Source organism: Lissotriton helveticus, chromosome 7 (genome assembly GCF_964261635.1).
Source record: "Lissotriton helveticus chromosome 7, aLisHel1.1, whole genome shotgun sequence".
Lineage (NCBI taxonomy): Eukaryota > Metazoa > Chordata > Amphibia > Caudata > Salamandridae > Lissotriton > Lissotriton helveticus.
Genome location: NC_136068.1, coordinates 29,153,672 through 29,166,866, shown reverse-complemented (window position 1 = coordinate 29,166,866; position 13,195 = coordinate 29,153,672). Strand labels below are relative to the sequence as shown.

The 13,195-nt window shown below is 46.1% G+C and overlaps 1 protein-coding gene across 1 annotated transcript in view; it reads left to right on the top strand.

Annotated features, from left to right (window-relative positions):
* Positions 1–13,195, top strand: part of LOC144767953 (cell adhesion molecule CEACAM6-like) — a gene marked incomplete at its 3' end in the record, with an annotated part of 174,265 nt that overhangs the window by 153,697 nt on the left and 7,373 nt on the right. The gene's annotated exons all lie outside the window — the stretch shown is intronic.

Here is a 13,195-nt window from a genome sequence, read left to right as displayed (position 1 = left end):
AGCCACTGTCACAGAGCCGCTGTCACAGAGCCACTGTCACAGAGCCACTGTCACAGAGCCACTGTCACAGAGCCACTTTCACAGAGCCACTGTCACAGATCAGCTATTACAGAGCCACTGTCACAGAGCTGCTGTCACAGATCACCTATTACAGAGCCACTGTCACAGAGCCACTGTCACAGAGCCGCTGTCACAGAGCCACTGTCACAGAGCCACTGTCACAGAGCCACTGTCACAGATCAGCTATTACAGAGCCACTGTCACAGAGCTGCTGTCACAGATCAGCTATTACAGAGCCACTGTCACAGAGCCACTGTCACAGAGCCGCTGTCACAGAGCCTCTGTCACAGAGCCACTGTCACAGAGGCGCTGTCACAGAGCCACTGTCACAGAGCCGCTGTCACAGAGCCACTGTCACAGAGCCGCTGTCACAGAGCCACTGTCACAGAGCCACTGTCACAGAGCCACTGTCACAGATCAGCTATTACAGAGCCACTGTCACAGAGCTGCTGTCACAGATCAGCTATTACAGAGCCACTGTCACAGAGCCACTGTCACAGAGCCGCTGTCACAGGGCCGCTGTCACAGAGCCACTGTCACAGAGCAACTGTCACAGAGCCGCTGTCACAGAGCCACTGTCACAGAGCCACTGTCACAGAGCCGCTGTCACAGAGCCACTGTCACAGAGCCACTGTCACAGATCTGCTATTACAGAGCCACTGTCACACAGCTGCTCTCACAGATCAGCTATTACAGAGCCACTGTCACAGAGCCACTGTCACAGATCAGCTATTACAGAGCCACTGTCACAAAGCCACTGTCACAGAGCCGCTGTCACAGAGCCACTGTCACAGAGCCGCTGTCACAGAGCCGCTGTCACAGAGCCACTGCCAAAGAGCCACTGTCACGGAGCCACTGCCACAGAGGTGCTGCCACAGAGGTGCTGTCACAGATCCACTGTCACAGAGCCACTGTCACAGAGCCGCTGTTTCAGAGCTCCTGTCACAGAGCCGCTGTCACAGAGCCACGTCACAGAGCTGCTGTCACAGAGCCACTGTCACAGAGCCACTGTCACAGAGGTGCTGCCACAGAGGTGCTGTCACAGAGCCACTGTCACAGAGCCACTGTCACAGAGGTGCTGCCACAGAGGTGCTGTCACAGAGCCAATGTCACAGAGCCACTGTCACAGAGGTGCTGCCACAGAGGTGCTGTCACAGAGCCACTGTCACAGAGCCGCTGTCATAGAGCTGCTGTCACAGAGGTGCTGTCACAGAGCCACTGCCACAGAGCCACTTTAACAAAGCCGCGGTTGCAGAGCCACTGTCAGAGCCGCAGTCACAGAGCCGCTGCCACAGAGTCACTGTCACGGAGCTGCTGCCACAGAGTCGCTGTAGATGTGTATTTTTAAAACAGTTTTGCTTTGCTGCTTTGGGCTCTAGGGGAGCTCAGAGACAACCTGGGCTTCGCTCTCAATATCTATTTCACTTTAAGTGGAAAACAACCCTGTAATTTGCAGCTACCCATCTCCAGTTCTTCATCTTACAGGGGCTGTCATCTTTTTCTCACCATCTACACTCACACCAGTATGGGGCCTTGCACCATCCCTCTTCTTTAGTAGCCTGGACATCGAATGCCACAAAACTTTCCATACCAACTGCAGATCTATCCCATGTCTCATGCAGCAGTAGTACAAGGGCTTGATGGAGAGGAAAGAAGATTGCCCTAAGTCACAGCCTGGGACAAGCCAGGTTACATTCATTGAGAGCAGAACAGGGTGGCAATGGATGAGAGTCTCTTGTTGCAGGACCAGAGGCCCCTCATGACCATGCAGTTCTAGATTTTGCGGGAGCAAAGATGGCGCCTGTGTAACACTCCGCTACACCGCCGCCCACTCCACGAGAGAACTCCCCCATCGGCTATGCTGCCTGGCTTTGAGACGCCGGTTCACAAGCCCCGGTGTTTGCTGGGGAAAAGCCGCTGCCGCACACAAAGAAGGATCGGAGTTAACATTGCCATTGATACGTCGTGGAACGACGTTGCTCCAGTCACAGTTTGGGATCTTTTTCTATTTTGGGATGCTGCTGCGCTTTTGGTAAGCCCTGCGACTTCTGCAGAGACCCTGCGAGCTCTAAAGAATGCCCAACTTTGTTTTCCACAAAGTGTGGCATCTCGAGGTGCTAGAGGTGCAAAGACAAAGACTACCAATGCCGGATCCTCCAGTGCGGGGCTGTCGATGCCAGATGCGGACATTGTACCCAAAGGCAAACGGAAGGACAGGGCAATTAAAGAGCAATGGGGAAATCTGGGAGGGGGGGATGCTCAAAGAGAGCGGGGGCTACCAACCCTCAATACCCAACCTGTTCCCTGGTGCAAGCTCCATGGCTCCCGAGGAAAAAACTGCAATAAACCTTGATGGAGGTGAAGAGCATACTGAACCAGCAAACCATAAACTGGGACTATTTAACAATCAACAGCTAGCCACATCGCAGATTGAGAGCTCTGAGTCAGTACAGATAAGGAGACCCAACAAGGGATTTCAAATGAGAACACTAATAATTCCCCAGAATATCTTAAACCTGCAGCTCCTCCTTTGGCCATTATAGGCAATGAGAACAAGGTGAAGGATCCCAACGCCCTGGATGAGTCTACCCCCTTTGGACTGGAGCAGAAAGTGTGTGGTTATACAATTACTCATTAAGGCAAAAACAGCGCCCTGAGACCTCAAGGCGCTCTGTCCCCTCACCCAGCCGGTGAAAACTTATTTTCAGTGTCCGATGGCACAGACTCTGTGGCTGAAGAGAGTTCTTCCACCTCAAGAGATGGAGACCAATCTGATAACAATCGCAGTAATTCATGTAAGGAACGTAGGAAGACCGCGCTACGTAAGCGAGAAGGGAAGTGCCTAGAGAAGCATTGTCAGCTTAAATGGGACTAGTACAACTCTAAACTTACCTTCCCTTATGGCGAACATTCTGGCAAGCCCTTAGGCCCAGATAATCTGCGAGTCATATCGGATCCTTCTGAAGAACCTTCTATGACTTCTATATCACTATCAATTGAGCAGTTCCAGGAGGAAGTATGCTCAGACAGTCTACTAGCCAAGTGGGCTGCTAAAAAGCTGAAAGGGAGTCTGAGAAAACTGAATAAAACCTGTTCAGATATCGGGGAAAGGCTCACCATGATAGAAAGCAACACCGAAATCCTAGACTGAAGTCACCACTCTGAACAACTTATGCTCTTCTCAAAGCGCATGATTGAATGTTATGTGCAAAATGGAAGACCAGGAGAATAGACAGTGCCAAAACAACCCCTGCTTTCAAGGGATACCAGAGGGAGTCGATGGGGAAGATCCCCGGTGCTATATAGTGAAACTCCTGAAGGGGGCTTTTCCAGAACATACTGATTGGAACTGGGAGCATGAGATCCAGCGAGCTCACCATTTTCCTTTCACTTTGAAGAAGCAACATGCCAGTGTGGGAGAGAAGCCCAGAGCCATCATGGTGTTCTTCGGAAACTTTTTGCTCAAGCAAACGGTCTACGAACAAGCCCGACCAAATTCTCAAAAGAGCTTTGAGGGGGTGTCCTTTTTTGCAAATCCAGACATTTGCCACACTACGGTGGAATGGAGGTGGCTTCTTCGTCAGCTTTTCTCACCCTTTCAGCAGCTGGATGCACAAGTATTTTTAATGAACCCTGCTAAGCTAAAAGTTATTCTGAATGGGTCCTCATGCACTTTTATGTCTGAAGCTAAAGCCCAAGAATACCTTAGCAAAATTAAGGCCAGGAAGGGACAAAGTTAGCTACCACCATAAACAATATGTCTCAAACCTAGATACTAAAACTACCTTTTATTCCTCTTTTTTCTGCATGGGCAGAGTGTATGTGAAAGATCCCTGGCAGGCCAGCTAGGTTCTTGTTTGGGCTTAGGAGGGAGGGAGGGAAAGAAACCAGGGATTGAAGGGTGATCTAGGGCTGAACCCGTTTTAAAGCCTACGGTCTTGAAAGCGGAGGCAAAATTAATGGTTTCGTATTCCCTTGTTTTATTGGCCTAAATAGGTTTATATCTTTGTCAGAAATATTGGCAGGGCTGGGTGGCGGGGTTTTACTATAGGTGATCATCATTCAGGCTTTACCTGATTCCTCTATTTTTGAGGGGGGGTGGGGGTAAGGGGGGCTGAAGGAAGGGCAGGGTGGGCTAGGTTGGGAAGGGTTCCTTTTGGTTTTTTTTTGTCACTGTAAGTTTAAAATAACTTATTGAAGAAACAGAAAGTTTGGAGTCTTTTCTCCTGCAGGATAATCAATACCATTGAGTCAGACAGGGCCCGTCTGGGAGATTGGCTATGTATAGCATATATATATTGATGTACTTTTTATGCTATTTTCAAACATAGTATTGCTTTAATATGACCAACTTACATACGACTGATGGGGGCTGACGTCGTCTGCCTTCAGGAAACGTACATTGAGGGGTCACGGGTACATCTTTTAAATTCATTGGGATATAGCGTAATTGAGGGGACATGTCAGGGGGCATTTGCGAAAGGCGTAGGTAGTTTGGCTCAACGTAACTGCTTAATCCAGCCCACCCGCACCAAATCTGATCCTTATGGGAGATGGGTCGTAACAGAATGCCGGCTACCTACGGAATTTTCTTTTACTCTTTGTTCAATATACTGGAGTAGTACTGATGATACCAGAGTAATAAATTGGGATTCCGAGGAACTAGCCCACTGGCCCCTCCCAGTTGTTGTTGTGTGGATTTAAACATCAATCTACCTAGTAACTGAGGGGCAAATAACCAATGGAGGTATGCAGGCTGGAAAGCAAAGGTCCTACAGGCCTTAAGGAATTTAATACACACACATGGGCTTGTGGATGCCTGGTCCAAGCTTAACCGAATCAGACAGGGTCCACTTTTATTCGGCTCCTCATCATTCTTTTGCAATATGGGACTATTTTCTGGTATCGCCCTCCCTGCTCCATGAAAGTAAAATTGATATTGTACCATGATTTTTGTCAGACCGTAATCCATTGATTTTAAATTTAAAGGGTTTAGCGCTCTGTAAAGAAGTCTCGAATTGGAGCTACGAGAGAGCATTATTGCTTGATATGAGTTACCAAATTCATATCAAAAGCTGGATCAATGACTTTCTAAAAAAAACATTGGGTCGACCCCAATTATGTTCGTCTGGGACGCACTGAAAGTGTGTTTCCGAGGGGAGACTCTACAGTTTTCTTTGAGAAAGAATAAACAAGAGAAAGCGCAGATTCAGAGCTCCAAAAAAGAGTTTGCTAAGGTGGAGGAAAGATTGATTGGTGCTGTCCAGATTGGGTGCATAAATTGAACCTGTACCAGCTGGAAATGGCAGCCATCAGAGCAGAAATTGGTTTAATCCTGGCAGAGAAAGCAGCTGCACACAAAAAGATATACGAATGCAGCAAGCAAATTGGACACCAGTTGGCCATAAAAGATAGCCAGCGCCTCACTACAAACGGGATACATTCCATCCAGGTTCCAACAGGAGGTATCACTAGTGACCGGAAGGAGATTCTTGCGGCCTTACGGGATTTATATCTCAGCCTTTATACAAAAGAGGGCAATGGATCACAGGAAACTAGACAGGAAGAGATTGATAAGTTTATTGACTCAGTATCATTGTCACGCCTCAGTACAGAGGATCGTGGACAATTAGAAGACCCTCCCTCTTGGGAATAAATAGCGACGGCTTAGGCAAATTTATCAGATAGCAAGGCGGCAGGTACCGACTATACCAGTCGAATTTTATAAAGTTTTATCCCCTCAGATCAGAGATATGTTTGCGGCCTTGGTGGTTCAGATTTTCAATGGTGAAACCCCTCCTGCCTCTTGGGCGACAGCCAAGATAATCACATTTCCTAAAAAAGATAAACCTCCTTTAGAAATGGGCTCTTACCGCCTAATTACACTCATTAATGGAGATTTGAAAATATTCTCCAAAATCCTTGCATCTCGAATATCTACCAAAATTGAACGTCTAGTTTCCATATGGCAACACAGGTTTATCCCTGAGAAGGGCACAACTGATCATATCCGGAGGACCATTACTCTGTTTGACTCAGCACAGACCACTGGAGATCCGATGGCGCTAATACATCTTGATGCTGAAAAAGTATTTGATCAGGTCTCCTGGCGGTTTCTGTGGTGCGTCATGCAGAAAATGAACTTTAGACCTCAGGCTATTCAAGCTATTAAAGCACTATACTTCAGTCCCACAGCAGGGGTATTAATAAATGGGCAATTAACTGAGCAGTTTGAAATCACACAGGGGACCTGTCAGGGCAGCCCCTGCTCCTCATTCCTTTTCACAATATATATTGACCCCTTTTTTAAAAAGCTTGAAAACAATCATGAAATCCCAGCTATAATTAGGAATGGTCTAGAAACAAAAATGATGGCTTATGCGGATGTCCTAGCCTTTGTAACCCCGGATCCTGATAAAGCTGTAACAGGTATAGAATGTGAGGCTCAGGGTTTCGGGAAGATCTCGGGGTATGCATTAAACAAGGGAAAGACCCAGATCATTGTGAACAAGAAAATTAATTGGTCAGATGGTAGAGTTGTTGCTAAGGCAAAGTATTTAGGGGTTAATATCTTGGGGCAGAAACAGATTTAATAGTCATTGAAAATTTGGACCCCCTTACTGTGAAGACCAAAAAGTCATTGAACCTGCTCAATAATTTACATCTGACTATGGTGGGCCTCTGAAATGTTCTTAAAATTATTTTTTCCCCCCAAATTTATATTTTTATAGAGCCATCCCCCTAGAGTTTACAAACCTAATATTGAAGACATTTGATCATCTCTATTCCCAATTGATATGGGCGTACTCTCAACCCAGGAGATCACTCAAATATCTATCACTTCCCCTCAAAAGAGTGGGCTGGGCTCTCCCAAATTTAAGGTTATATTATTGAGCCTCGGTCCTGCAGGAATGCCCCACATTGATTCAAGAACAACCATTGATTTCAACAACGGGACTCCTGTCACTCTTTCAACTATTACTGGCTCCTGAAGCCAGAGGATGCTTGTGACACCAACTTGAATTTGGGTACTATAAGAAAGTTAGATTCAAGACTGTCATAGGAACCTATAAGTTATTGACAGCTGTGCGTAAACTTCTAGGATTGGGCAGACTAAACCACTGTACCCCTACCAATAATAATACCAACTTGCCTGAGATATTTGTGGGGGTTATACTTTCAAAATTGCTTTAATTCTGGCATAAAAAAACTAGGGGCTTTGTACTCTTCAACCGAGGTACTGGCATTTGAGGCTCTCAAAACCCAATTTGATCTTGGTCATGGTGACGCCTTCAAATATCTCGCAATCAGGGCTTTTTTTAAACACGTAAGGTTGGTGGGCCCTCAGGGTTTACTAAAAGCGAACTTATGGAGAGAATATGCGAGCCCACCATCCCTCGTATTGGGTCCATCTATGCTTTACTGAACAGCATTATGCCCGATGATATGGCCAAAATATCTCATAAATGGCAACAAAAATGTGAAATCACCATCAATACCTTTCACTTCGCTTTTCAATACGCTCAAAGCGACCTACTATCAGACAATCTAAAAACGCAATTTTATAAGAACATGGGGCATATTATCAAGTAAGGGCGTTACATTATCGCCGCTTTTATCGGCAGTTTGCGGCGATAATGGGCTTGATAATATGCTCTATGAATTTCAATCGAAGCCCATGTTAGATGTCTTCACATCTAACATGGGTTTCAATTGGAATTCCATAGAGCATATTATCAAGCCCATTATCGCCGCTTTATCGGCAGTTTACTGCCGATAAAAGCGGTGATAAAGTATCGCCTGTCCTTGATAATATGCCCCTTTTTAAAAAAAAATATTTTACACCCAGCAGAATTGCAAAGTGGGGCACAGGTAAAGGCACGCATTGTCCTCGCTGCTCGGAATACAGGGCAGATTCTGTTCATATGTTTGCTATGTATGCAGAACTTGGGACACTGTTAACCAAAGTAGAAGATGTTCTCAGGTTAGAATTATCGCGGGATATCCTGTTCACCCCCACGGCCATCCTGCTGGGGATACATTATACTGTTGATAGAAAGAGCGGAGGGCCTTCATTTTTGTTGCTATGGCTATTTACAGGCTATGCATAACATCTGCTTGGATAGACCCAAATCCCCCACTATTCTCGCAGTGGCTGGCCCGGCTATTATCAATAGGGAATCTCGAGACGGCAATTGATGCTAAGAAGGGTATTCGGGCGGGAAGGGTATTCGGGCGGACGTGAGACGGTGGCAGAGTCTCTACGCCGCTCAGCCTTTCAAAGCTACCGCAATTGTGCCCGTGTATGTTTCCTCTTTGTGGTGGGTGTAAAACGCTATTGCCTGTCTTTTAATAACTCGTTTTAAAATACACATCTGTTGACTCACTAACGATGTTTTTTAAATGAGCACTGACACTTGACTCGCATTTCAGTTACACCTCGCACATATTTGACACTGGGGAGATTAAAAACCCCATAGCCCTTTTCTTGAATACAAGGAGAAGGGGAACGATATTTACTCACCCAAGGAAGCCTGTGCTCGTCTTTCCTCCTGACCCGCCCCGTTCCGACGCGGTAACCAGTACCGTTGCGCGGAGGGCGGGCCAGGGAGAGCCAGTCACTTCCTGCCGGGACACTCCACGAGCGGTTAGCGCTCTAGTTGCACCTATCTGGAGGGCCTATTTAGCCATCGCCCCTTGTGAGCGCGCAGCGTTCGCGCGCAGCGTCGCCGAAGCCACGCCGAAGACCAGCCAAAGAGCTGCCCGTCTGCGCCCGTCCGCGACAGGACGAGGCAGAACAGAGGCAGAGAGGCTATAAGGCGACTCCATGATGCCTCCCGACAGTGAAGGTATTAACCTTGTTACCTACTCACCCCGCACCCTCCGACAGTTACAGCCAAGGGTGAAGTGTGATACTCGGTTACTATATAAACAGCTTGAAGGAAGCTTTTCTTGCCTCCAATGCCGTTTTCAGTCAGATTCGACAGGAAATAGCTTTGGCGAGAAAGATAACATATCCACTACTCCCCTGGAACTAAAGTGTCTCCTTTTAAATGTGCGTTCCATGCCTAAGCACCAACTACAGATCTGGGACCTCATTCACGCAGAACAACCTGATCTCTGTTTCTTTACTGAGACGTGGATGAAACCCCACACTACACCTGCTGTTGTGTTGGGTGTTCCCTCAGGATACAGAATCATGCATGCTGATAGGCCTATTAAAACAGGAGGTGGCTTAGCGATTATATGTAAGGACACGTTTAAGACAACTATTTTAGATAAAATATGTAGTCCATTGTTGGAAATCATGATTTTTAAAATCACATTAGGTAACATTTCCTGGAGAGGAGCCCTTCTGTATCGTCCACCCACTCCCAATCCAGACTTCGCCCTGCTCCTTCTGGAAACACTTGCTCCCCATATAAAAGCCAAGGAGGATTTTATCCTCCTCGGGGATTTTAACATACATATGGACGTCCCAGAATTGCCGGAAGCCACTCATCTGACCACTGACCTATCCCACTTGGGGCTCAATTTAAGCAACAACGGTGCCACACATATAGGTGGGCACACCCTCGACCTTATATTTTCAAACTGTTCCAAAATACGTTGTTTTCCTGCTAAAAACATCCTTTGGTCAGATCACTTTTTGATTGAATTTCATCTGGCTGGACCAATCAATCGACCTCAGAAAGCCTTGCCCCCGCCTATTCTTCGTCGAGAATGGCACAAAATCTCAGCAACCAACTTGCACAAATATTGGGTGCAACCGGCTATCACAGAGACAGATACTGCTGAGTCTGCATTAGAGAAATTTAATCAATCCCTAAAATCTGCTATTGACACCATTGCCCCCCTTAAATTACACAAACAATTTCTCCATACCAAACAGGAGAAATGGTATACAGCTGATCTTAGGAAAGAAAAGCAAAAATGCAGACGTTTAGAAAAATTCTGGAGAACATCAAAAAATGAAGAGGCCAGGGAAGCCTTTCACGTGGCTCAGTCAGCATACTATAAAAATATAAAACTAGCCAGGAAAGTCCACCTCTCCGCGCAACTGGAGGAGGCAGGGAACTGCCCGCGCGAACTATTTAAAATTCTAAAAAATTTTATTAAACCCACAGCCACTGAAAGTACCGATGATGCTTCTCAACCACTCTGTGACGAAATCTCTGAGTTTTTTGAGGAAAAAATAAATTTGATTTATAACAAAATTTTAACCTCTAAGGGTGGGGCTACTACACCCTTTCTTGAAGCTATAATCGGCACTCAGGCCACAAATTCCCTGTCTGTCATTCCCCCCGTCACAGATCTAAATCTGGCAACACTTATTGGCCATATGAAAACTGGTTCCCCCAGCGACCTCCTTCCTGCCAAAATGGTGGCCCCTTTGATTTCCATCTTAGGCCCCTCGATCCAGGCAGTCATCAACACCTCCCTGGCTAAAGGCCAAGTCCCCATGGAATGGAAGACTGCGGTAGTAAACCCAATCCGGAAGAAGGCGACCCTACCCTGGACGGACTTATCTAACCTCCGACCTATCTCTCTCTTGCCCTACATCGGCAAGTTAACAGAAAAGCACGTGAACACCCACCTTTCCAACTATATCGAGACAGCGGGTGGCCTAGACCCTTCACAATCTGGGTTTAGGCCCAACCATAGCACCGAATCCGCCCTACTGGCCGTCACCAATAACATCAGGATGACGCTTGATAGTGGAGGGTCAATGATTCTGGTGCTATTGGATTTATCCGCTGCCTTCGATACGGTGTCTCACGATTTGCTTCTCTGTCGGCTGAGAGAGATAGGACTGGGAGGTACAGCCCTGTCCTGGATGGCGAGCTTTCTTTCGGGTCGCTCTCAGGAAGTCCGATTGGGCTCCCATAAATCCACCGCTAGGGAGCTCACCAGGGGTGTGCCACAGGGCTCATGCCTAAGCCCCACATTGTTTAATGTGTACGTGGCCCCCCTGGCTGACTTGGTGAGATCCTTTGGGTTTATACCGGTGTCCTACGCCGACGACACCCAACTTCTGTTCCCTTTTAAGACCTTCTCTCCTGCTTTACAAAGAACTTTCGCAGAAGGCATGAGGGCAGTCTCCAGATGGATGACAAATAACTGCTTACAGTGCAACGTGACCAAAACAGAGGTTGTACTCTATGGGGAAGCAGTAACACTATGGTCCAATGAGTGGTGGCCGCTTGAACTAGGACCTGCCCCTATTCCCAAACAGACCATAAGAAATCTGGGAGTGCTGTTTGATCAGTCTCTGACCTTTAAAGAACACGTCAACCAGGTTGCTGGCACCTGTTTCGGGGTCATTTCTTTGCTGAGAAGGGTGTTTCCTTTTCTCCCAGATCACCACAGAAAGACCTTGGTCCAGGCTCTGATCGTTAGTAGACTGGACTACTGTAATGGCCTTCTTTTGTCAGCTAATGAAGGCCAATTTAACAAACTTCAGGTGGTCCAGAATACGGCCGCGAGGTTAGTCATGAATGCTCCATCTAGGACCCCGTCCCGGCCACTACTGACAGAACTTCACTGGCTGCCAGTGCGACTGCGGACCAAATTCAAAATCCTGTGTACAATTCACAAGTGCCTGATGGGGAAAGGACCGAAATTTCTCACCTCAGCCTTCCTCCCTTATGTTCCTGGACGTTCACTACGATCAAGCAACCTCCAGCTCCTTAAGGTTCCAAAAATTAAAAAAACTCGGCAAGGAGGCAGGGCCTTAGCGTACACAGGGCCTGTTCTTTGGAACACCCTGCCCCTCGCATTAAAACTTAGTACTGATCACCTGTCTTTCCGAAAAACCCTGAAAACGTACCTTTTTTCCAGCATCTAATTCACTCCCCTCCCACCACTCACTATAAATGTCTATGGGCAGAGTAGCTGGTCTCCTTTGTATGGCAAAGCGCGGAGATACCCCTTCGGGGGTCTATTCAGGCGCTATAGAAGCATATAAATAAATAAATAAAAAAGAAAGGGTTTGTTATCTGGAAGTCCCTGTCTAGCTGGCTTCATCAGGCTAACCCCTAATGAATTTAAGGAAAGAAAGCACATTTTTTTTAGAGAATTGCGTTGGGCCGGGAAAGTATTAGAATACTAGTTCATTAATAGACTGTATGACGGGTTGTCGGGTCTATGCTTCTATGTTATCAGTATGGTTGTAATATGCATTTTTAGCACTGTTTTTGATGAATTTTATTTTTACAACCTTTGCCACATTGAGTATATTATTCCTACTGAATGTATATTAGGAAAGAGATTAATTGTACTGTATTGTTGCATTCTTTGTAGATAAAATCATGAAGGCCTATGAAGTGGTATTCACTTATTGATCTTTCTGCTATTTTCAGGGATTAACCTTGAATATTGATTCTGTTTTGTACTCTTTCTAGTGGCTTCATTTGCACTATTCTGCCTAGATGCGTCTTTTGCACTTTTGCAGTGGTCACTTTAATTTAAGAAGATATATCTTCGTTAAAATATGTAAAAGGATGAACTACAATTTTGCACTTTATACAATGAATTGTATCTATGTCAGAAGTTTGTTTTTAGGAAAACTACTTCTAATGTTATTTTGGGCCTGAATTGTTTAATAAGGTTAAAAATCAATTGGATTTTTCTGCCTTTGGCTTATAGAGCTGTTGGACTGAAACGAGTAGGGAGGAGGGGCGGTGCTCTGTCAAATCTCTCTGTTTTTGTAAATGACTGACTTAAAAATCAATAACAAATTTAAATAAAAAGGAAAAAAAATGACCATGCAGTTCTGTGCTTCCATCTGTAGTGACCAGTCCCACATCAATCCTGCGAACAAATGTGGTCCTTGAGCTGCAGAATGTTGCACTTTTTCCGACACATCAAAAGATTTACTTTTGTGTTTCCAAAGCATAGTATTTTTCTTCTTCTTACAACATTAAGTAGCGCGTGTGCTGGGTTTTTAACTAAAAGCTGACTGTGGAACTTTTAAACCTTGTTACTGTTGTTTGCTCCAAGAAATACTAAATTGCTTACTTTGCACATTCATCCCTCTGTTTTTCTCGCGATCCCCGGTCCGTCACGGCTCACTAGTGCCGCTTGTACAGAGGGTCGCGACTCCTCCCCCCAATTGCTTCATTTCCGCTACAAC